The sequence below is a fragment of the Tamandua tetradactyla genome, chromosome 6, assembly GCF_023851605.1.
Source record: "Tamandua tetradactyla isolate mTamTet1 chromosome 6, mTamTet1.pri, whole genome shotgun sequence".
Taxonomy (NCBI): Eukaryota; Metazoa; Chordata; class Mammalia; order Pilosa; family Myrmecophagidae; genus Tamandua; species Tamandua tetradactyla.
Window position 1 is genome coordinate 11,886,364 of NC_135332.1, and position 26,159 is coordinate 11,912,522.

The window sequence follows — 26,159 nt, forward strand, 5'->3', positions numbered from 1 at the left end:
TTCCTGAGTTCACGCACCTCCTGAGCTCACGCGCCTCCTGAGTTCACGCACCCCCTGTGTTCACGCACCTCCTAATTTCATGCACCTCCTGAGTTCACGCACCTCCTGAGTTCACGCACCTCCTGATTTCATGTACCTCCTGAGATCATGCACCTCCTGAGTTCACGCACCTCCTTATTTCATGCACCTCCTGAGTTCAAGCACCCCCTGAATTCACGCACCTCCTGAGTTCACGCACCTCCTGAGTTCACGCACCCTCTGAGTTCATGCACCTCCGTATCAATACTTGCTAGTGGGATAGCCATGGACCAGCTACCCAACCTCACTGTGTCTGTTTCTTCACCTGTCTAATGGGGATAAGAACATTCCATACCTCAAAGAATTGCTTGAGTTAATAATGTTAAAATTTTTAAACAGCACCTGGCAAAATAAGCACTCAGTTAATGAACACATTATTGCTGCTGTTGTAATTACTCAATTTGGGATAGAAAACAGCTGGTTCTCGGATGCCTTTCTGCCTTTGAACTGAACCCATCCTTTTTCCCTCCCTCCTTCCTTCCTTCCATTGTTTTCCCTCACTATTTCTTCATAGGGATAAAGGGTACATACTCACTTCCAGGCAGAGAGAATGAAAACAGAAGAGATTTGTTAGGTGAGTGGCTGCCAGGGAAGTTGATCTTTTTCCCCAAAAGATATTTAGACCTGCTTCCCCTAACAACACAATCCAGTTCCACAAATGGACTCATTGTGCATTTAATAGGTACCTGTTGAAAGATGCCCCATGCAAGGCACTGTGCAAGGCACAATGATAATGAATGGTGATGTAATCATAATAAAATGAGGCCAAACAGGAAGGGAAGATACTAGAGGAAAGTAGCAAGCAGATGTTAAAAGGAGAGAGTATTTCTCTTTACTGTTTGTACTAATGAGGATAATTAGGTACTTCTGATTATTGTCAATTTAAGAAGATGAATGGTAAATAATTAAGTCCTTAATTACATGTTGAAAAATTGATAAACAGAGCTAGAATTAAAATGGACCCCATAGCACAGTTCTAACATAGAAGCTTTAAATTGTTCTATAGCCCAAGAATGACAGAAATTGCTTTATAGATTTTCCATATCAAATAACATTTTTTTTCAAACTCCTGAAGACAGGGTGAAACTGAGAGGAGGTACCAAATAGAATGAGTTTATCATCTAAAAATGAGATTATCATTTAAATTCTCTATAATTCAAGAAACAATATAAATGTGGTCACACATCCTAAAAAATGTATACACCTATAGCCAGGGTTTAAAAACTAAGACCAAGACCTATATGTAAATTTTTTAAATTTTACCCACAAAACCCAGTTGATTTGCCACTGCTGGTCCTTTATTTGGCATTGTCTGATTATGTTAAAGCTGAGCAGGTGTCCACAGTTTATCTGTGGACTGATGTTGCCGTTTAAGAAGCTAGAGTTGGTGGGGCAGAGTCTTTGGTATGCCAACTGGTGTACACGACCCCAAGGTCACTTATGTAAGCTAATGAATATTTTCAGTGTCCTGGATTCCTGGTCTGGAGATTGCACTTCAGAGGCCAGCTCATTTTACAGCTCACTCAATCTTTTGAGAGGGAATAAATATAGAACACATGGTCCTTTCCTCATCCTTTTTTCAGTTGAACTTAAAAACAAAACCTGAACACTTACCCATTTTCAGAACACAACTGAAATTTCCTGACATTTCTATGTCAGCTTTGTATTAGGGTTCCTTTTTGGACATGCCTCATCTTGCCTCTGTATTTAACAACTTTGGATCTCTTTCATATCCCCAACTGCAGATCTGAAAGTGATGGCTTTGCACTTTGCATGCCCATAATAAATGATTAACAAGAGAATGAATAGAAGCAATCAATGAATATCTGAAAAAGTGGCATCTTGGAATAGTAAAATTGAAAATTAGGAACTATCTACAAAAGTCAGGAGACACCACTGGGATGTGATCTCTTAATAGCAATGCACATTTCAACATCTGTGCTATAATTGCAAGAGGGGGCATGCACATTTTCATTCAGATGCACTCTTTCAATTTGTGGGCTCTGTTATGTGCAGGGCGCAGTGATAGCTGTATTTCAAGTCTCTACCTTCACACCTCTCACTGCTGTCAACTTCTTTCCCAATGATTTGTGTCCTTTTTTATTGTTCTACTTGGAGTCATGCCAAATGCCAGGATCAGACACCCCAATCTCACCAAACCCTTGGGTGACAGGACGGAAATCAGACTTGGTAGAAAGGTTTGTGCTCATAATGTGGGAAAGGAAATGGCTTACCTGTCTCCATGGAAATGTGCACACTTTCCAATTGTTGCTGAATAAATGAAAGTTGTGTTCTTACTTCACAGATTTCAAATTCAAGCAAACCTAGCAAAGTTTCTCTGGGTCAGTACATTGAGAAATTGTTAAAAGCAGGAGACACTGCAGTGCATTTATCCGGCTGTAGAGAGACTCTGCGGGTGGCAGATAATATTTTCTTTCTGGTTTGTTTCCAGTCCCATCTTTTAATCACATAACTCACTAAAAATACCCTCTAGATAGTACCTGCAAAATTACTAAGAAACATTCAATTTTTAAAATATAAAATTATTGAGTACAACTACTTCAGGAGTTAATTAATTCCTTTAAGAATAGTTAGATAATTAATCAAACTAAACAATGAAGAATAAGGCTTGAGTTGGAAATATAATGTGACCAAATTTATAGCCAGATGTGAAGGATTTTTGTTTTAACCTGCCATGCTTGAAACTGCAACAAAAGCTATTGAAGAATGGTCTATTTAAATTAGATTTGGAAAGCTAATATGCATTACTTGTTGTGCAGTTTTGAAGAAAGCGTCATGGGATGTCATGTAGAATGATGGTGTATATCACAATTAAATGTGGCTATTATGTTTCTTTAAATATTTTTAAATTATTTTAAAATTAATTAATTAAAATTAATTTCTGTCTCAAGACAGAAAGCTGCTTTCCAGAGGTAACAGGATTATATTCTATATAGTGTGGTGTCATACCACATGCAGCCAGACATTTGAGACCACAGGCTTTGGAGGGTCTCTGTCACCTATTAGTTGTATGACCTTGGAAAAATTACTTAACCCCTCTGTGCCTCACCATTTTCATCTGTAGAATGGGGAGAATAATAACTAATAAAACTAGAACATTTAGAAAAGAGTATTTGATTGTCTCAGTTTTCCCAGCTGCTATGACAAATACCACCCTAAAGAGTTGGCTTAAACAATAGCAATTTATGAGCATCCGGTTTCAGCGGCTAGAAATCCAATTCAAGGTGTGGGCTAGGAGGCTTGCTTGCTCCCACGTCAGGAGCATTCTGGCTGACCAGCAATCCTTGGGGTCCTGACTTTCCCCTACATGGCCATGTCTTCTCCTTTCTCTGCCTGGTTCCCTTTGGCTTCTGGCCGAACCTTGTGGCTTTCTCTCATCAGGTCTTAAATTCTTCTGTTTATAAAGGACTCCAGTAATCCAGATTCACACTCAACCTCATTAGGTTAGCCCTATTTAAATACAAACAACATCTTCAAAAGGTCCTTTTGACAATGGGCTCACACCTATAAGTAAACTACTTACAGACTGGCTTAGAGGAACTGAATAAAGTTCTACATATTCTAACACTGAGGAAGCCAAACATTTTAAACTCCTTCTGCAATGCAGGTACCAGATCAAAAAGACCAGCATGTTCAGAAAGGAGGGTTCTCTCCCTTCTGGAAAATTCTGTGCAAACATTGACGACATTCTATTCTCTGTTTCCCTCACTTATTTTGTCCCCCAAATCTTGGGAATTTGGGGACTCCATTTGAACCGCTAGAATTTCCCAGAGATAGTAGATGCAGATTTTGAATATCTGTGGTTGGCAAGACTATACAAAGTGACTTGAAGCATAGGTAAGAGACTGAGCCCTGAAGTCAGGGGTTGAATCCTGCCTCTATCACTTACCTACCTCGTGACTTCGGACAAATTACACACCTTATCTACACCCATATTTCCTCCCTCTTGGGTGGGAATCTTAATAATAAATTTACCTTCTGGAAACGCTAAGATGATCAAATGACATAGTACCTATAAAATGCTTTCAACAGTGCATGATTGAGGTAGGCACTTGATAAATGTTCACTATTATTTTTATAATCCAGCAATGCTTTTGACATAAACTGTGTCGACAATCACAGCATATATATATATATATATATACATACATACATATATATACATACATATATATATATATATATAAATAGTAAGGTATATGCATTTGGAACTCTCAATCTACAAACAGTACTTTTAAACTGTACTGTTTAAATGGATTCTCAGAAGTCTTGCTGTTAACCTCACAGGTCCCTCGGGGTCCCTGGTTCAGAAGTAGGGAACTATTGCTCCAAACTTCCCAGTTTTCTTTGGTGGGGTCATTGTCTTCTTAGTCATTTTAAGTAGTATATTCTATGGTTGCCTTAGGTGAATTATGTTTTCAGACCTTGGTACATGATTCTGCATGATCTCTTGAATGTTGATAATTCAGAACAAAGCTGACATTATCTTTCCTCTAATGAAGTTTAGACTGAACTAGGATAACAGTCTGCTCTAGAGTTTTCCTCTCCTTTTGGCTATCCAGGCATAAGTGATTATGTGACTATAACATAAAGTCAGTTTGGTTGAGGGTTGGTTTCTATTAAATGTATGCAGTTCTAGGGGAAATAGTCACCACTTGGACAATACAAATGAAAACTGATTAAGATAGGGATCCCCGAAACAGTTCCCTAAGTCACTCATCTTGAGTGATAGTCTCTTAAAACTTTTTCTTTAAACCCAGGCTCATAAAATAAAGGATTTACAGAATCAACCAACTTGAGTCAAGCATAAACCCTGCCAAACCCTGAGCAAACCCTGGACCTCCACGCCATGGCTCTGCTTTTGCTATTCTGAGTCACCCTCCAGCTTCATTCTGTTATTCTGCTCCCACTTTGCTACCAATCCCAGCTGGGCAGTCATTTGTGTTGGTATTGTGGTACCAGGGCATTTTATTAGACAGACAAATGCCACTGACCTTATATTAGGGTCTTCCAGGTCATATCCCTTCGTGACTTAAAATGTTTTGAACCTGAGTTTTCTGAGATGAAAGGTTAAAAGTGAAACTCAGTACATACCCATAATCAATTAGTGGCCAGATTCGAACCTTGGAAAACGATAAATAATAAATAAAAAGGTAAAGCACAAACATCTTGTGTACCCTACATCAAGGATGGGCAAACTAAGGCTCCCAGGCCAAATTGGACCCCCCATCTTATTTTGAAAAGGAGAATTAGTGGCATCCCAGTTGATTTCAAGGAACTGAAATATACTTTATCTGAAAACACTGCAGTATGGGATCTTCTGATTTAAAAATAAAACTTTGAATATGAACCCTTAAACATCCAGGAAAAATAATTTATTTTACATTATCTTACTGAATAAAAAAATCTAGTATTAGTGCCTGAAGCACTGGTATTTGATGAAGTTCTTTTATTAATTTCTGTGTGTTCTTTATATGAGGTATATATGCACGTCTGTTTTATATTTCACTATGTAGCGTACTTGATGGGTTTTATTCTTTTAATATTTGTTGGCAGTGGAAACAATAGCTTTAAAATGAGTTCTACAAAGGTGAATTGTCCCTGGCTTCATGATATAGGTGTCTGAAAGTTACTAATGCAACAATGAAGCAAGACCAAAGACCCAATAGCAAACAGCTGAGTGGATCAATAACCCCTGTGTTTTCAGTCCATGCTTATTTAAAGTGGTGCATGGAAAAAAAAAAAGGCCCTCTATTTATATCTGGAACTTAATGAAGTGAAATTATCACAGCCGACAGGCGCTGGTGTTGTAATTCAGAGACAAGGCTTGGCTTAGAGGGATTTTGCAGGCTGTTTTTATTCCAATTTTTAATTTTTGGAGGGTGGGGGGAAACTTAATCCCCTAATCAGTTCCAATTTACATATTTGCTGGTCTTTTCTTTTTCCAGCTCGATTCTTAAAGGAGTGGTGTTGCAGGCATGGAGCAATTATTTGATTAAATAATTATTCAACACAGCATGCCCTGCACTATTCTGAGCAAGCGAATCAGTGGCCGAAATGCAGATAAACTTGTAAGCACAAAACTGGGGACTCCTGTAACTATTCAAAGCTATTTCCTTTCTTGTGTGTGTGCATAGGCGTGTGCACGTATGAGGGTGCATGTGTGTTTTTAACTTGATCCACCCTGTAAAGCTTTGTTCACACTGGCTCTCCTTTCCAGTCTTAGGGGATTAATATTCTGCTAAATGAAGTGTTGCAGATTTGAATTTTATTTGGGGCTAAGTGGAATACCAAATGCTGATTATTTATAATAGTGGTAGAATTGTGTTCCATCATTTAATATCCTCATTGCCTGCATGAGTAAACATATCAGTGAAATAATCTTTCTTGTACATAAGAACCACACCCTTCAATTTATATTTTTTTTACTTTGAATTTCATTTTCAATTGGGAATTTCCAAAAGATCAAAAACCTCTTTTTCTAAGGTTAACATTTTTTTTCCTTATTCAGAACTGTTAGTTGTAACTGGAGGACTATCATAAATAGAGAATGAGAGTATATGAAGAATATTATCTAATAGTTAAATATTAAATGCATCATTAACTCTATGTTTGCTGAGAAATCATCAATTACCTTGAAACTTTAATACCTTCATGAAATGCAAATAGACTCCTTTTAGAAGAATCAGAAAAAAATAAGAATGATCCTGGTGAGTATTTTTTTTTCCTAATTGGACCACAGGCTTATGTTATTAGTAATCTGAAGCATTGCAGTTTAGTTACCACGGGGGAGTAATATTGAAATATCAAAATTAATCTTAGACTTTTACATCTTGTATTTGTCTACTTGATAAATATTTATAGAGTGTCTGCTAAGTGCAGGCAGTATGCTAAATTCTATAAGAAATTAAAAATAAAGAATAATAAAATTGAACACTGATAAACACTCTATTGGAAGAAGTTGTATAAAAATCTAAAAGTATCTGATAACATTAGATCTCGATTTTCTTGCCAGTCATCATTCAGAAGCTATTGAGGATATTTTAAAAATGGAATGCTGTGCTGAGAGTTATCTTTATGAATATTAATGTGATAATGCATTATAATATTCTGATGTATTAGAACGGAGAGAGATTGAAGGTGGTCCGGCAATCAGTAGTATACTGGCAATAGCTTCTGCAATATAAAAGGAAGCTTGAAAAAGGTAGTAGAAACAATGAGAATAAGGAGAAAAGAGTGGAATGAATAAGTTCCACATTAAAACTGCTGAAAATCAGCAGTAAATAAAGAAAAAAAAGATTATCAGGGTTGGATTTGTAGAATCCAATCCTGATTGATTGATGAGAAATTGTTGTAGAAGAACTCTTGGTCTCTGCTTGCTCAGGGTTCTCTCCATGACCTTCATGAACATTCCACCAGGAGTTAGTGGTGCTTTCTTCTTCCAGGGAGTCATTGAGGCTACAAAAGGAAGAACAAACCAGTGGTCAAGGAGTATAGGGTTTGGAATCAGATAACCAAATTTTCATTCCAGTATGGTCATTTCCCAATATATGCCATTGGCTAACTTATTTTGCTGTCTTCATCCTCAGTTTTCTTATCTAAAAGATAAAGGAAAATTACAATATCTATATCATTTATGGATTAAATGCCACCATAAATTTCAAAGTACATGACACAATGAATATAGAACATAGGAGGTACTCAGGACAATAGTTGATTGTGATCCTTATTTTAGTTGCTTAGACTGAGAGTAATGCTCCATAAAGATATTAAGAAAATGTGCATGCTTTGACTTGTAAGAACATTCTAAATAAGAAGGGTTAATCTTTGTAACAAGTTTTCCTATAAATTTCCTTAAGAAACCTTCAAACATTTGATGTGAATTATGTACTATTTTCTAAATTGTTTTCCCTGGATACCAATTCAATTAAAACTAAAAAGTATTTCTCAATCATTTGCTGTATGCCCAGAAGCATGGTAGGTACCATGGGAGATATAAAATACTTAAAAAAAAAAAAAGCTTTCTCTTGTGGTTAAGAATATTATAGTTTAGTTAGAAATATAAAAACTTATGCCCATGAAACAAGGAAGAGAAGCTAACGTGGAATATAAGTAAATAGTGATAGTATTGGTTCAAAATAAATAGCACTGCTAAGACAATTCAAGACAGTGTCTCATTGAGGCAGCTTTGAATAATCAACAAAGCTCCTAGTTTGTGAACAGGAGCTGATTCTTGAGGGAAGGATGCAATGATTCCAGAGGGAGGTGTGAACTAATTACTGAAGGCAAGATGGATCTTAGCTTAATAAAGAAACAGAGAAAGTAATTCCAGTTCTGGAGAAAATGCTGAGCAAAGAACAGGGACAGTGGACAGAGTGTAGGGAGTCCTACTTAGTCATAGCAGAAGAGACACTTTCGAGCTTGTTGGTTAGCTGATGGCTGGGGGTAAATGGCCGTACTGAGTCAGTCACACAGACACACAGCACACAACTCAGGAGACAACCCTCAGGGGTGAGTGGACTGCGTGGGCTTTATTGAGGAAGTGCACAGGCTTATATAGGCTGGGAGCATGCAGGGACATGTATCAGGCTGGGATTGGTCACTGTTGTTGCTAGGGCGGAGGGCAGATTTCTGGGATTGGTCACCGTTGTTGCTAGGGCGGAGGGCAGATTTCTGGGATTGGTCACCGTTGTTGCTAGGGCGGAGGGCAGATTTAAGGTTAGCTTTTTTGGTGCTGAACCACCACCAGTTCTGGGAAGAAAGCCGGTCGCGGGCTGGGCCATTTTGTGTTGCCATGCATCAGCCATGGCAGCCATGTTTGGCAAGGTTTTATGGCTTCTCCATCAGAGCTCAGTGAGAGGAGAGGTTGTATAAGCTAGGGGACACTGGCCAATCAATGTCCTCAAAAGCAAGTATAGAAGTTTAGACTTGATCCATGGATTCTGAGTGGCAACAAGCTTTTAAGCAAGTAAAAAATCTATTCATTCAATACATAAATTTGCACTTCTAAGGGCATGAAATTCAACAGTGGGCAAGGTAGACAAAAGTTCTATCTTTGAAGTGTTTACCTCCTCAGGAGAGGGTTAGTAAAGTAAACAAACAGATACATGCATAGGGTCTATGCAGATAAGTCATATGAAAAATGATTCAATAGAACCAGGATACATGGAATAATGGAGAAAATACAAGTTTAGATAAGATAGACAGAAAAAACCTCTCTCAAGATTTGATATTTGAGCAAAGAGCTGAATGAAGGGCGAGAAAAAGCCATGTGAAGATTTAGGGAGAGGAATATTCAAGGAGACAGAATATTAAGTGCATTTTGCATCTGGTCTAAGGTGGAACTGTGCGCAGCATGTTTGAAAACAGCAGAGAGCACTGTGTGAATAGGATGTCCTGAGGAAAGGGAAAAGTGATAGGAGATAAATGTGAAGGAACCAAAGGCCAGATCATGGAGGATCTTGAAGAAAATGTTAAATAAAATTGATATTTTATTTTGAGTGTGTAGGGAAACTACGCATGATTTTGAGTAGGAGAAGGCATGAATAGACTGATTTATTTTTTTCTTGCTAGTTTTTTAAATGCAATTTTATGGAGATATATTATACAGTCACATTCCATTCAATCAGTGGTTCACAATGTCATCATATAGCTGTGCATTTGCTATCACAATAGATTTTTGAATATTTTCATTACTTCCAAAGATATAAAAAATGAGATTAAAAGTAAAAAAAAAGAAAAAACAGAACATCCCATGTACCACTCCTCATTATTACTTATTTACTTTGACTTTTTTTTTCTTAGTCTTCTGTCCATATACTACATAAAGGGAGGGTCACAAGGCTTCACAGTCACACATTTCCACCTTTAAAGTTCTATAGTTACTCAATCATCTTCAAGAATCAAGACTGCTAGATTACAGTTCAACAATTTCTGCTATTTCCCTGTAGCTACTCCAATAACCCCAAAACTGAAAAAGGATACCTGTATACTGCATGAGAAGAGCCTTCAGAATGATCTCTCGACTCTACTTGAAATATCTCAGCCACTGAAACTTTATTTTGTTTCATTTATCTTCTCCCTTTTGGTCAAGATGACTTTCTCAGTCTCACAATGCCATGGCCAGGCTCAACTCCCCGGGGTCATGTCCCATGTTGCCAGGGAGATTTACATCCCTGGGAGAAATGTCCCAATGGTATGGGCAGGATGGGGGGAGGGAGGAGGGTAATAAATTCACCTGCAGAGCTGGTTTAGAGAGAGAAGCCATATCTGAGCAACAAAGGAGGTTCTCTGGGGGTGGTTGTTCGGCAATTATAAGCAGGCTTAGTTTCTCCTCTGCAGGAATAAGTTTCATAAGGGGAAGCCCAAGATTGAGGTCCTGTCCCATCAAATTGGCAGTCCCCAGTTTTTACGAAGATACCAGGTCTTTTTTTTATTATTTCCACCTTTTTCCCTATTCTCTCATGGGGATTTTACAAATACTTCTTAATCTGCCCAAATTACACTGGGATGTACCAGGGCCTGTGCAAACCAACAAGATCTCACTCCCTATTCTAAGTTCCATGAAGTTATGTGTTAGAATAAGCTCACCATACAAGTTAAATTAGATAGTGTGCTACTGAAAATAAAAATTTTGTACCACATAGACAGCTATTCCTTTGGTCTCATACAGAAATTGAAGTTTTAAAAAACAGCTAATATCATCTTTTACCCTTTAGTCTGATTTTCCTTAGTCCTACCCAGGTCAGCTTCATTCATATCTCCAGTTGAGGTCTGATCACTTTTTCAGGGTTTTTAACAGTTGTTGTCTGAGTGATGCTAATTTTCATAGCTTCAGAGTTCTATTTTTGAGTCTCAGGTATCACACAGATCACCCGAAGTTCCAGTGAACGATCAAGTTATACGCAAAGAGCTCAGCATCTCAGAATTTGGAAATAACCACAACTCAGGAATAGATGTGACTGCTGTAAGAACTTACAATCTAAGAACCTTTATAATAGGCCTTCACCTGATAATCTATGCCCTCAAATTCAATTCTCGGAGTTTGCACATTATAGTTCATGTTAGTGAGTTGTTTTTTAATATTTGTCTGTTCATTTCCATCTTATTTTATTCAACATATTGTCCTCAAGATTCATTCACATAGTTGCATGCCCACACTTCATTCTTCTTGTAGCTGCTCAGTAGTCCATTGTATGTATACACCACAGTTCCCCTTTCTATTCCTCAGTTGGTGTACCCTTAGGCCCCCTCCATTCATTGCAAAACAGGAGCACTGCTGCCATAAACACCAGTGTGTAAATTTCCATTTGTGTCCCTGCTCTCAGTTTCTCCAAGAATACACCTAACTATGTGGTGTTAGGATCATATGGCAACCCCACCCTTAGCCTCTTGTGGAACCACCGCACTGCCCTTCAGAGGGGCTGCACAACTTTACTTCCCTGCCAATAGTGAATAGGTACATCTCTCTCTCTCTCCACATTTTCTCCAGCACTTGAATCTCTCTGATTATTTTTGAACAGTTTTATTCACACATCATACAATCCAACCTAAGTACAAAATCAGTGGTTCCCAGAATAATCACATAGCCATACCATCACCACCACAATCGACATGAGGACATTTCCTTTCCTCCCACAAAGAATCCCATACCCCTCCCCCATATTCCCCGTTTACTGACATTTGGCTTTGGCATATTGCCTTTGTACGTTCAATGGAAGCATATTACAGTGTTACTGTTAACTATAGACCCTAGTTTGCATTGACTGTATCCCCCCACCATACCATCCCATTTTCAACACCTTCCAATTTTGACATTTATTTGTTCTCGCTCATGCAAAACATTCCTATGTTTATACATTTTAACTATCATAATTGTCCACTCTAGTCATTGCTAAGTTATACCATCATAGCCCTTATCCTCTATCTTTCCTTCTGGTGTCATATATGCCCCCAGGCCTCCTCCCTCAACCATCCTCACACTCAGCTTCTTCAGTGTACTTACAATATTATGCTACCATCAGATAGTGCTGTGCTATCCATTTCTGGATCTTTGCAATCAGTCTTGTTGAATATTCCATACTCCTTCACCGTCAAATGCCCTATCTCTACCCTCTTTCTATCTCCTAATATTCTCTGTTCTTAACTTTAACTCTCAAAGTTCACTCATTAGTGGTAATCCATATTAGCAAGACCATACAGTATTTGTCCTTTTTTTCTGGCTAATTTTATTCAGCATAATATTCCATCATGTTTATATACCAGTTTGTTTAGCTACTTGTCCACTGATGGGCATCTGGGCTGTTTCTATCTCTTGGCAATTGTGAATAATGCACAATTATACTATACTGTAAACATCGGTGAGCAAATATCTGTTTATGCCCTTGCCTTCAGTTCCTCTGAATAGATACCTAGTAATGGGCTGCTGGATCATATAGCAATTCTATATTTAGCTTCCTGGGGAGCCACCAAATTGCCTTCTAGAGCAGTTACACCATTCTACACTCTAACCAACAGTGAATAAATGTACCTCTTTCTCCACATCCTCCCCAGCACTTGCAGTTTTAGTTTTTTTTATAGTGACCATTCTAGCAGGTGTGAGATGATATCTCATTGTGGCTTTAACTTGCTGATTTATTTTTTAAAAGATAGCCTTGAGTGTTATGTAGCATAGACTGTGGAAGTAAAACCTGGATACCAGGTGCCAGCTGAAAAAGCTCCCAAACCAAATCTGGGACAATACGAGCATCAGTATGAACAATGTAATATTGAAATAAAACCTAAAATATAAAACCAATGTCTGATATGAATGAATGACTGAATAAATAAATATGTGGAGAATAGATAAATCTCCCAAGGAGAAGAATCTCAAATAAATAGTGTAGCTATTCTGCCCTGAAGAAAGTGGAGCATGCACAGTGACTTCCTTCCAAAGAGTACAATATGGAAAGAGGGAAAGAGTAACTTTTCAGTGGAGAAACCTTACAAACTCCATCTCTTCAGCCAAGTGATCAAGATTAAAACTAATTATAAGTCAAGTACATCCCATGGTCTTTTGATAGGATCTTGCTGAGAACAGCATTTTATCACTGTAGTCTCCCTCCCCAAAACCTGTAACTCCAGTCTAATGATGAGAAAACACTGGAGGGCTAGTCTATGAAATACCTGACCAATTCTCCGCAAACTGCCATGGCTTCCTAAACAAGGAAAGTCTAAGAATCCATTAGAGTCAGAGAAACTAAGGAGACATGATGATGGAATGGAATGTGTGGTCCCAATGAAAATCCTGAAAGAGAAATATGACATCAGGGGAAAAATTGAGAAATTCTGACTAAAATGTGAACTCCAGTCAACAATAGTGTATCAATATCTATTTTGGTGACAGATGCTCCAAACTGATGAAAGATGTCAACGTTAGGAGACATTTATGTGGGATATAAGGGACTTACTTGTACTATCTTTACAGCCTTTCAGTAAATGTAAAACTGTTCTAAAATTGAACGTTTATTTTAAGAAAGAAAACAGGACTATGAAAGGAACTTATCATTGAGGTGGGAAGAAAATCAGGAATCAAGGAAGAAGTGTTTCTAGAGCAAGGGAATGATCAAATCAGTGCAGCTCTGCTGAGCCTTGGGTAAGTGGAGCAATGGTGATGGCTCCTTGGGTTTGCCCTGGAGGAGACTGTTTGTTAGGTTGATTTCAGTTATAAAAGGCAAATATTTACTTTCAACTTTAAAAAAAATGGAATAGAACTTTTATTCTTTGAAGGGTTCAGAGACTCCTTCCACATTGAAGGAAAATCACAGAACACCCGGGACTGAAAGTAGAAGTAGAAGCCAACTGCCCATCCCTTCCTTGTCATCAGTCTCACTGTAGTAGTGCACAAGACCTCAGGCTTCAGTGAAGTCACATCCTTGTAGCTCATGACCATGCAGGGACAGGATCAATCACTGTAGGCAACAATTCATAAGTAGCTCACCTTGCATCATCTTCCCATCACTACATTTTGGGGACCAAATGTTTTCTACAGGGAGTGTGGGATGGAATTTGGGGCTTTTGCTAATAGTAATGACAGACTGTCAATCATAAAAAGGAGGATGCCAAAAAATGAGCACCAGTTGAAAATGTGTTACATACAGATGTGGGCAAGCTGGCTAGGAGCTGTAGGAAAGCAGTCCTTGTAGGAAGGGTGGCATGTGAGAAACAGTGGGCTTGAAGAACTTTAGGTGAATGAAGACAATTCTCATTGGCTTCCTATATTCTTCTTCAAACGTATAAATTTTTCTGCATGTCTTTGAAGCACGTTTATTATCTCCTTCACCTTCCAAGGGCATTAATATGCTTATTATTCCCTAATATGCCCCCTCATCTAATCTCTGACCCATCTCTCATTTCTGCAAGCAAACTGTGGCTTTTCCTGTCCCTATCCTTGGCACCCTTATCCCAACCCATCTTGAAATCTCTACACTGATATCTATAATTTCCAAATAATACAAGATGCACAAGTAATTGGAATTTCAGATAAATAACGAATTATTTTAATATATGTTTGTCTTAAATATTGCATGGGACATACTAAAATATACTATTGGGCTTTTTATTTTCATCTGAAATTCAAATTTAACTGGGCACCCTATATTGTATTGTGCTGTCTGCCAACACTACTGATAACACCTATCTTACTTTCTAACACTCAATTATATCCTGTCAATGAATATTCAAAATCATTTAGATTTTAACCACTTAGAGGACAGGAATTGTGCTTTATATTTCTCTTCTCTTCAAGCAGAAGAGCTAGGAAAAAGAAGAACTGATAGTGGTTACTATGGGATAACAAAGGCCTGAAGTAGGCATGTTTGGATAATTGCTGTGCAATGCAGGTAAGATGGTCAGCACTGCAAGGGCAGGAGCACAGCCTAAAAGTTTTCCAGAAGAATTAGTTACTATCTAGATCTAGAGGTGTGTAAGTAAAAAAAAATAAGTAATTAGGCTATGTGTTTTTTCTCCAGCATTTTATTCAACAAATACTTCATGAATGCACAAAACCGTGCTTATGTAAATCACTTTATGTGAAGTTGAACATGATACAGTCCCAGCCTGCAAGGAGCTTAAATATATGCAAATATGCATAAAAACAATTTAAAGGATCCCTTAGGAGTGATAAAAAGTTTGAGAGCATTGATTCTCAACTGGGGCAGTTTTCCCTCCCTCCCCAGGACATTTGACAATAATGTGGAGATGTTTTTGATTGGTCCAGCTAGGAGGGTTGTGCTCTGGCATCTAGAGGGTACAGTGCAGGGATCTTATGATGCACGGAACTGACAGTGAGGATTTCCAGATTGGAAACCAAGAATGATCTGGTTCAAAATGGCAATACTGCCAAGGCTGAAAAGAGGAATGCAGATGGGAGAAGTAATACTTCTACCCATGGTGATCATAGAAAGGCACCATTTATGGATAGAGTGGCATACAAAATAGTGAAAATGACATGGGCAAATGCAGTAATGCTCAACATTTGATGAGGGAACAAACAGACAAAGTATATTGGTTTTCTGGAGGTCATGGTTTCTCTTGGAAGTCATTGGGCGGAGAGAGCATTTTGAACCAGAATTATGGTGAGCCTGAACATGAAGCTAAGAAAATGCTGATTCTCAAGCATTGCAGCTAAGAATTTGGATGGTGAATTTGGGGAACATGGTCACAAGTTGGCGGAGATAAGTTCATTCAAAATTTTAGTTTATGTTGTGGAAAGTTTGGTAAAATTACTGAGGATCTTTACTGAAATAAGGCCAGGCTTCCAAAACAAAACAAAATATGGTAGTTAGGGAATGTGAACTATGATTCTAACTGCAACAATTTACTTGTCTCAACTTTTCATTTCCCTCTGGAAATGAAGCTGTGGCCTATGTGTGGTAACCTCTAATATTTTGCAGTGACATCACAACTCTATTAGCTCACAGTGTTAATCCTTCCTCTTGATCCTGTGGTAAAGTCACTGGAGTCCCATTTTCATCCTAGAGAACCCTGCTGAACCAGACCCAGACTATGGGATGTAAGAACAAGCTGGATAAGTTGAGAACCTATCTTAAATTCTGTGGTTCAAAGTCTGGACCCGAACCCAAATATTTTGGTATTGGGGCTTATTTCACTTTGGCAGATCCTAGCCTTCTGTTTTAAAGGGGGTGGAGGGGGGGTGGTTACAAAGCTTATTAAAATGTCTCAAAATGCTTCTTCAACATCAAATAGCTCCTAGAAAAATATTTTGATCAGTTAAGTGTAAATGAATCAGAAACATATGGATTACATTTCCTTTAGATTACACATGGGTTTCAAAATTAAGGGGAAAAGTGCTCAAGGTGAAATGCATTTTGGATTTTATTGAACCCAAAATATTTGAGAAATAACTCAAGACATTCAAAGAACCCAAAATCTTGCCAGACTTCCCAATCCCTTGTGAAAAGCAAATTAGATTTAAAAATTCTTTTTGCTTTAGTGATCTATGGTGTTACATGGAATTCAGATGAAAAACTTTTTTTCAATGGATGATTTTTATCCTGGATATTTTCACTTAAACTTTGGCAAAAAGACTGGACTCTGAGTGTGCTCTGCTTGGGGACAAGAGCATTTGATTTGTCTTATGTACGGTTGTAGATGAGGGGGTGAACCAAAGAGTGTCAGCTCCTTTTATAACATTAGTAGGCTGATATGATCAAAAAGACATTATCAAAAAGTATAAAGTCATCCTTGTCTATTTATTAATTCAGTCCTTCATTCATTCCAATGGCAATACCAAAATGTGGCTAAGGAGGGCCTTAGAACTTCAATATTTCCAACCCTCCAAAGCCATATACAACTCTATGTAAAATTAGCATACTTTCTAAACAAAAACCTTCAAGACAAGGTTCCTGTTCCCATTTCCAATCAGTTTGCTCTTCCTAAGTCTTACCTGCATAAATTCTGGGAGCTGTAACATTTATTCTTCCATTCCTCTATTGAACATATAGCCCATTTTTAGCACCTATTACTATGTGATGGTTGTGAGGGACACAAAATCAAACAAGGCATGGCCACCCACCTACAAGGAGCTTCAAATATATATACAAAAATCTCAAGGACAAGAGAATCATAAATACATAGCTTTCAAGTATACACTCTGCAAAGAAGAAGCCTCCCAAAAGGAAATAACTGCCCAACCTAACAACATAGGATTGCTTAATAGTAGTCATTTAAATCCAATCTAAGTAATTCTCTTTGGAGCCCTGTATGGTGAAGTGAATTTATAGTGAAGTTTCCCTGTTTTGCATGTCATATGTATTTCTGTCCATTCTTCCTCTGAGAAAACTCCCTCTTGTTACTCAAGTTCCAACCAAATGTCATTCCTGTGTGAGGCTTCCCACTTCTGCCATGACAGAGTAAGATCTTTTCTCTGAATTTCTATCATACGCTGAACATGTATTTATTTGTAGCATTTATAGCATTGTGTTGTAATTAATGTATTTATACCACACAGTCTCTTATCGACCATTGATTTTCTTGAGGAAAAGGAACACATGCTTGTCTCCTCACAATTCCCAGAAATCAACATAGTATCTGGAACATTCTAATAATTTAAATGGTATTAAATGAATGCATCTTGAAATAAAGTTATGCTATTATTAAAATGGGAAATGGAGAACAGTAAAGTATACTGTAGCCCCAATCTCAGTTAAATTCCCACAAGTGGCTTTAAGAATCTCATTCTAAATATACTCATCATATTCTGTATAGATCAACTGCTTATATGTACTAACTCTGGTTACAAGTGACTTGGCCAGTGCAATTCAGCAGAACAATCAAAAGTTAAAACTTATATTAACAGAAATATATGCATTTTCATAGTTATCATTTACCCACACTTTCCTCCATGCTGCGCCAAAAGTTCTTGAAGAACTTCATTAAAATCTACTGTTCAGGAGCCATGAATATATGAATAAATGAATGATCCTCCTGTGGTATTTTAAATATATTCCGAATATAAAAGGATACTTTTATCAGATCTTTTATCAGATGGGAAACATATATGGACCCCAAGCTTCCTACTTCAGTAAAAATTCCCACCAAGCAAATTCTTCACATTATCAAAAGAAAAACGTTTTCAATAGCTATCCACAGTTTATATATATATGTATATATATATATATATAAAACTGTAACATTTATTCCTCCATTCCTCTATTGAACATATAGCCCATTTTTTAGCACCTATTATTATGTGGTGGTTGTGAGGGACAAAAAATCAAATAAGGCATGGCCAGCCACCTACAAGGAGCTTCAAATATATATACAAAAATCTCAAGGACAGGAGAATCATAAATACATAGCTATCAAGGGTACACTCTGCAAAGAAGAAGCCTCCCAAAAGGAAATAACTGCCAAACCTAACAACATGGGACATTGTTATATATATATAAACATTATATTATATATATATAATATAATATATATATATTAGATTTTTATGTAGCCTCCTTTGACCCTTGACAATAAAACAAATGACACTGGTGTCCATGATTTTATGGGCAGAGGGCATATTATTTGGGAGATGTTCTTCCCATCGCTTACATACAATGAGAAACTGGAACTTTTTCCTTTCATACAAGGAGAATAGAAGAAGAGTAGCATATAGAATCTAAAACTCTGGGCTCTTCTTAGGTAGGGCTGAAAGATCTTTTAAAAGTTTGAAATAATCCATGTACTGTGGGACCATTGGCCTCTGACATATATGCATAAGGAAAATTGAACAGGATTCCACATCTAGTCTTATTCTTATGTTCCCAGATCCTCTACCTTTCCTGATTTATTTAAGGCCTCTATTAGTTTATTAGTTTGACAGGAGCCCAGGTAATTATGCTGGCTTCTAAGTCCTACTGTAAGTTACGTCTGCATCTCCCCAAACACACACAAAATTTAGTGCCACTGCAGCACTTCTCAAAACAAATAAAAGATTTGTGAACTAGTCACCAAGCATCCGACGCAATTAAACTGCATTTGTTTCTTTTTTGGCATTCTCACACAATCGAGGCCTTGTAAGATGTAGGCACTCCCCAGATCAGACTGTGTTTTCTTTAGAGGAAAGTATGCCAAAATCCTCCTACCCCTACGTAACTAAAGTTCCAACTAGCAGGAGGTGGACAGTTGTGGAGCACATGCACACGTGCACACACACACACACACACACACACACACACACACACACACCTCCTAACAGCACTGCTGCTACTACACCACGATATGTGCATAAAGAAAAAGGTATAAAACCATAACTACAAAAACATTAAGGTGATAAAATATAGATAAAAACTCCTGGAAACAAAGTGTCACTGCCACTGCGTCAACGGATTACAGCATCAATTACGATAAACACCATTTCATTTAAAAGCATACACACTGGTTGTTTAGAGTAAAAGTAGATAAAATATAACAGGGGCTTCTTTGGGGGGGAAATTGGACTCTTTCATTCTTTTTTTTTTTAGTTTTTGAAATAAGGAGAAATAGTGATTACCGTGATGTACCTAAATCTCAACTTGTTTTAATTGCCAACTTCAAGATGGCATACTTTGTTTTTTGTTTGTTTGTTTGTTTTTTTAAGATAGGTCTTTACAATATGGTTAATTAGAACTGACTTCCATTAACTCTTTGATGGATTTAGCACCCTGTCATGCTGGCTTGTGCTCACAGGTTCCCCACTGGTTTTCCCGAGCTGCTTGCCCGCACTGGTGTGGATCCAGGTATGAAGTTGGGGTCACACAACAGTCCTTATTGTAAAACTAATTTCTCAGGGGAAATAGAAAGTAAGATATGTGTGTGGTCTGAACAGTCACAGGTAGTTTTAAGGGCTTATACCCCAATTCAACTCCTTTTAATCAGACAACTCCTTTAATTTCTTCATGATTCTGTTTTCTTATCTATATTGTACAGTGCAGGTAGGTGAAAACACCTCCTCACATGCCTGTGAAGAAATAAAACTTTTTGCAAGTCCATTTATACTTACCATCTATTAAGCATTTACTAAATGTGACACACTTCTATACATAATGTATATAATCCCGTATAAGTATCTGTATTTTCAGAATAATGAACCTGAGGATGAGCAAGTTTTCATTAACTTGCAGCTGGTGAGAATCCAAATTTGAACTTGAACCCAGCTTTTGATTCCAAGACAACTTTGCTATTATTTTCTGCTGTTCTTGTCTGTATTGTTCAATACGGACCAGTTTGTCAGAATTGCAGCTCTTGCTCCATTCGTTCTTTGAAAGAACAGGAAAACAGAGAAATGAGCCCTTGAACTAAACAACTAATGAGAATAATTCAACTTCCTTCTTCCCCATGAGAACATTATCTTTGGAAGTATAGAAATGTTTTCACCTTAACACTAGTTTCCTAAAAAGTATACTAGGGATTGAAAGAACTATAGTGTTTCCTAAATGGTGATACCTTGACTATGTATTTGCACATTGAAAAGTAGCATCTTATGGAAAGGTAAAGAAACTATTGCAGTCGTACTTAAAATGATTATCAAAAGACTTTATTGGCATTGTGTTGGGAAAGAAAGTTCCATAAGTCTCTCACATTTCTGCATGCTTGCAAGAAGAAGCACTGACTTCCATCTGTTCCAAACTCTTTTCAAAGGTATCTATCTATATAGGGAGCAGTCTTGGAATATAAAGATACGACTCCCTCTGGAACAAAGGGCAGGCATACTTACTGTCCATTATAAAAGTTTCAGATCCCTATAAGCTCAGAGCATATAAACTTTGTGTGTGTTGTCTGGTTCTCTGTGGTATCTAGTCCTCTTTGTATATCCCTGTGGCACCTGGAACTCAGAGAACCATGCAAAAAAGCTGGTACTATGGCTACTGTTGTTCCTGAGAGTAATAAACTGCCTTTCATCTCTGACCCAGGGTCTCATGTCTTCCACTGTAATCCATAAAATTGTACGCAACTCATAAGCATGTAAGTAGAACAAAATCTTAGACCTTCACAATCCATGATGATGTAACTGGCCCCTACCATCAGTTCATCAAAATTGGTTTTGTTAGACATAAATATTTGCAACATAGATGTAAGTTTTGTTTTGCTTTTGATACTCTAGGAATATTATTAGCCTACCCTGAGATTATAAATAATTAAAACCCTGGTACATTTCCACTGAAGTGTTTACTTTGGCATATCACCCTCATATCAAATATTATAATATCTTTTAAAAAGGAAGACCGTTATGAATGAAACTTAGCTGTAGTTTGTGCTTTTGGAGTACAACAGTTCTGCTCTTTTCTGTTTTTTTTTTTCCTTTTTTTTAAGTTCAGATTATTAAATCACATTTATTTAAGAACTTAGACATATGTTATGCTTAAAGTATTATTTTACTAAATGAGCCACATGCACTTGAGAACCGTGAGTTTGTATGAGAGTAGGGCTGGTAGAAAATGAGACATACTCTCAAATAGGTTTTCCATCCCCATATTTGCCATCTATTATTTATTCTGCTATTGACATGGTATCCATAAAGCTACTCTCTCTAAAGATGTGTGTCAGGATCAACATGGGTTTTTGACACAAATGATGACTAAGGTTTAGTCCCACTCCATTCTCATAAAGAATGCCTGGGGTGGTCCCCAAACATAAAAAAAAGAAAGAAAGAAAATCAACTAACAATGAAAGAACACTGACAGAACAAAACTGCCAAATCATTCTGGTGCCATTATTTGTTAACCTTATAGCCATCACATAAAAGTCACTGGAATTGGAGTTAGGAGACTTTGGATTCAAGTAACTTCGAGCAGGATGTTAAAGGTTTAATTTCCACAGTACCTATAGAAAATGATCACATTAAATTATGAATTACAAGGGTTAGTTTGTTTTATATTCTATCAGTCTATAAGCCAAGACATATCTTGGCTAGGGAGCCCTATGCCCAGCTCTGCAGAAAGTAAATCCTGAAACAAGGATGAAGGGCTAATGCATTATTGTAAGCTGAAATGCCAGGGTGTTGGAGAGAGGGAAACAAGGAGTTCAGCAGGAGATGATGGAAAGCAAACAAGTGATGCATGATCAAGTTGGCCACTGCTATAAAATGATACAGGCTATCACTTGGGCTTGCAGGATGTCTTTGGTCAGTAAATAGGAGAAAATGGGCCTCAAAACAGTTCCTTAGACTGAAGGGGCTGAGATCTTCAGAAGTGGCGCATAAACATCTCTGATACAATGTGTCTCTTAGATTCACTCAAGCATCCACTGTATTTGGTTCCCAAAATACAATCACACCTATTTTTATGAGGATGAGTCTTTCCAGGAGATATACAAGCATAAATTCAGTAGTATGATAATTTATGTGTTCTAATTTTCTCTGGCATACATGTATTTATCTCATTATTTCCTAAATATTGATATGATATCCTGGATAATATATGTGTGTGTTTTAAATTAACTTGATTTACAAATGAAATTGTAAGCTCTCATGAATATGGAGGCTTTTGGGCCACGGTGCCATGTATTTTGGATACCAATAAGTTCTAAATAACTGGGACATATTTTATAATGGCTATAGAGACATTGATATTAATAATATGATATTATTGCCACGCCTCAATGCATTGTTCTCGCTTTCGTTTAATTCTGTGTTTACGAATTTTTCAAAGTGCATTGTGTAAAGAAAAGGGATAGACATTGGCCATTCGAAGTCCTTGGTTAAAATTCTACCTCTGTCATTTATTAACTCATGATCTTGGGTAAGTTTCTTTATCTCTCAGAACATTAATTTTCTCTCTGGCAAAATGAGATAAATAATTTACAACAAACAATGAGGGAATTGGGAAGATAGGACATATATTCCACATGTGTACACGGATGCAGGCTTAAGGCTAATTTCCCCACTGCTCTCTTAAAGAAAGCTTTCTAAGGAAGTCTCTTGGCTGATGTCATTGCAGCAAACAACAAGATAAGAACCATATCTTTAGCATTTCTCTATCTCTAGATGAAAATTCATAATGAGGGATGTAAAAAAGAAAATTCCAAATGTCGAAAAAACATATTAAAAGATGTATCTGTTTATCTATCTAATCTCTATCATTTATCAATCTATAATTTACATCTATATCTACTTATCTGTGTTTATATGCAGATATATAGAGATTATATATAGATTTTCATTTAGAATTGCAGTTATGGTTGTTGTATATTAAAACCAGTAAATTACCTAAATAAGACAAAGAATTTCCGGTGGCGCTCTCTGTTAGCTATCTGCATAAACTTTATGTCAGTGAATATAAGTATAGTAATATTCTTACACAACTAAGTGATCAGTGTCAGTTTTCAGTCAAATGAAATTTCCTTGCTCATACCAGCAGATTATCTGTCCCCATATTACTAATTATACATTCTATTAGAACAATTAAGTTTTTGAACTAAATCCAAGGGAGGCCAGTCTTTTAATTTATGGGTATGGTTTCAGAGAAGGATTTTTTTTACTTTAAAACTATTGTGAATGTGCAAAAGGAATCTTTAGACACAGATAGTCTTCTAACGACCCCCTCCTGATTTTGACCGCTTGAGTTTTCTTTAATTGTCCATTTTAACCTGTTCAGGAATGTTTAACCTGTTCAGGAGGTGGAAGTAATATCACATAACATCATTTACTAACTTCCCCAATAATATAAATAGTTATTGATTGAAAATTTTTATGAGAGAAAAGAAAGAAATATAAGTGGGTGGGAAGAGGCAAAGCAAGTCAGCAGAAGAGAGAGACACAAGGGAAGAGAAAAGTAGGAAAGACAGAGAAGAGATGAAATCAGAGCATACACTTCCTGTTGCCAGTTTTTGTCTGCACCGCCCCCTCCACCCTCTCCACCCTCCCACCCCCCCCCCAGCACATACCATGTCAATTGCAGGAACACTAGTCCCCCCCTACAGAATGAGCCACTTCATAACTTGGAAACAATGGCATCCCCTAGCTACAAAAGATATTAACCTTTGCTCCTAGAGATTAATCAAATTTGGCAATGTTTTGGTGCTTTGTGCTTGGAGTCTGACATGCTAGAGAACTCAAGGTACACATGAGTTACGCTGAGCTTCATACTACTTTTCCTGGTTCTCCCTTTGTCATACTTCCTATTTTCACTTATTTCTCCATTAGAGAAACATACTCCGGTCAATTGGCATCTTTTTCCTTCAAGGCCTTTTCAAACAAGGACGTGGGACTTAGAGGACCCTATAATGCTAAAGCCTTTGATGCTTTGAAGCCTCTTTTATCTTACCCGAGCCTACCTCAGTCTCCTGTTGTGGACTAGAACCTTTTTGCCTTGTAGTTTTGCTAAGATTATAACTACAGTTTGAGGGTATTTCTTCCATAGCACTAGTAATTAATGCTGAAGATATCAGAAAAAAATCAGAATCATCCTATGTCTCCACAGGCAGAGTGTATTGATGATATTCGTGGTTTTGTGAGAACAGTGAGATATAAATTTATATAAATGCAGTATAGAAAAAGAGAGAATCTATCTACTATAACAATAAGTCTGAATAAGAATAACCATGACAATAATAATTAGAACTGGTCACTCATTCATTTGTTCATTCATACTATTAACTGTATTTAACACGCAAAATACTGGAAAAACATTAATTAATGAGACAAAACAGATGGTAGACCTCGTAGAACCTATAGATAAATACATGGTAATGGAATTTATTCATATGTTGAACTGATTTACCTCTATGAGCCAAGAGTAAAGCAGAAAAAAACTAAACGAAAAAATAATTATAAAATAAAGCACCAAGGAAATCCGTTAATTCTACCTAAGAACACAGGCCTATAAATCATAAGGCTATTCCTGAAGAATTAAAACTGATGTCCCTTTTTAGATTGAAAAGATTCTGTGTAGAAAATCCATGAAAAGCACAGATTAAAATATGAAACTTACAAATGTGCCATGAGGATTCTGTAAAGAAATAACTGTTTAAACATGCAGTCCCATAATTAGCCTGGATCTCTCCTTCAAGCACTGCAGGTCAAAACCACCAACTTTTCCAAGTCAATGGGGAAAACCATTCCATTTCTCTCTTGTGTATTTAGATGTGTGTAATTAGACTTCTCCTATGCCAATAAAAACCCATGTAGGCTTTCTCTATACAAGTTTGGATTGTTCCAGCTCCAAAATTGGGATCAGAACGTGCTAGTACACCATCAGCAACACCACTGGATGGGAAATACCACCAAGCCATTTCAGTCCAGAGGTTTCTGCACTCCACTAAGTAAATACCAGGAATAAAAAAGAAATGGAATCAACGGAGAAAAGGAGAATGCTACTAGTCCAATGTTGCAATGGATCTGATGTTAAATTTTGCCTGCTTCTTTACAGTGACTCCCTTGGGGTTAAGCTGATCTTGTACCTAGATGAGCCATGGTTGCGGTCAGATGTGAGCTATCAGTTAGTCTTTGGTTTGTCTTCATATTACATAAAATCAAAATAGTATAGCTTAAACAGGATAAAAGTCTATTTCTACTTCACACACACACTAAAAAAGTCCTTGACTTGATAGTCTAGGAGAGTGATAATGATTCCATAGTGTGAACAGAAAACCTGGCTCCCAACTGTTTGTGTCATTATGGTGGCATATTGATGATTTCAAATATGGACCACAACATGTGATCCCAGACCACATGTTTTTCTGTAATATGACCTTCCCAGTGTCTGATAAAGAGGTAAAGTCACTGTTTCCCTTGAATTGGGGCTGGCCTTAGTGACTCACACGTGAGCAGTAGAATGCAGCAGAAAGGATGCTCTTTATCTTCCAAAGTTAGGACAGCAAAGACCTTGAAGCTTTTACCTAGTTTTCTTGGAACATCTGTTCTCAGAATCCAGTGCCCAAGCGAGAAGCCCAAGCATCCGGAGAAGTCATGCGTGGGTGTGGTGGCTGACACCCCCAACTAAGTCTAACCTTGAAATCATCACAGGCCAGACAATTGGGTAAAGAAGCCTCCACATCATTCTAGTTTCCAGCCATTAGAGTCTTCAAAGGTGAGG

At 37.4% G+C, this 26,159-nt stretch overlaps 1 long non-coding RNA gene across 2 annotated transcripts in view; it reads left to right on the top strand.

Annotated features, from left to right (window-relative positions):
- LOC143685802 (uncharacterized) overlaps positions 1-26,159 on the top strand; it is an 84,767-nt gene that overhangs the window by 25,096 nt on the left and 33,512 nt on the right. The gene's annotated exons all lie outside the window — the stretch shown is intronic.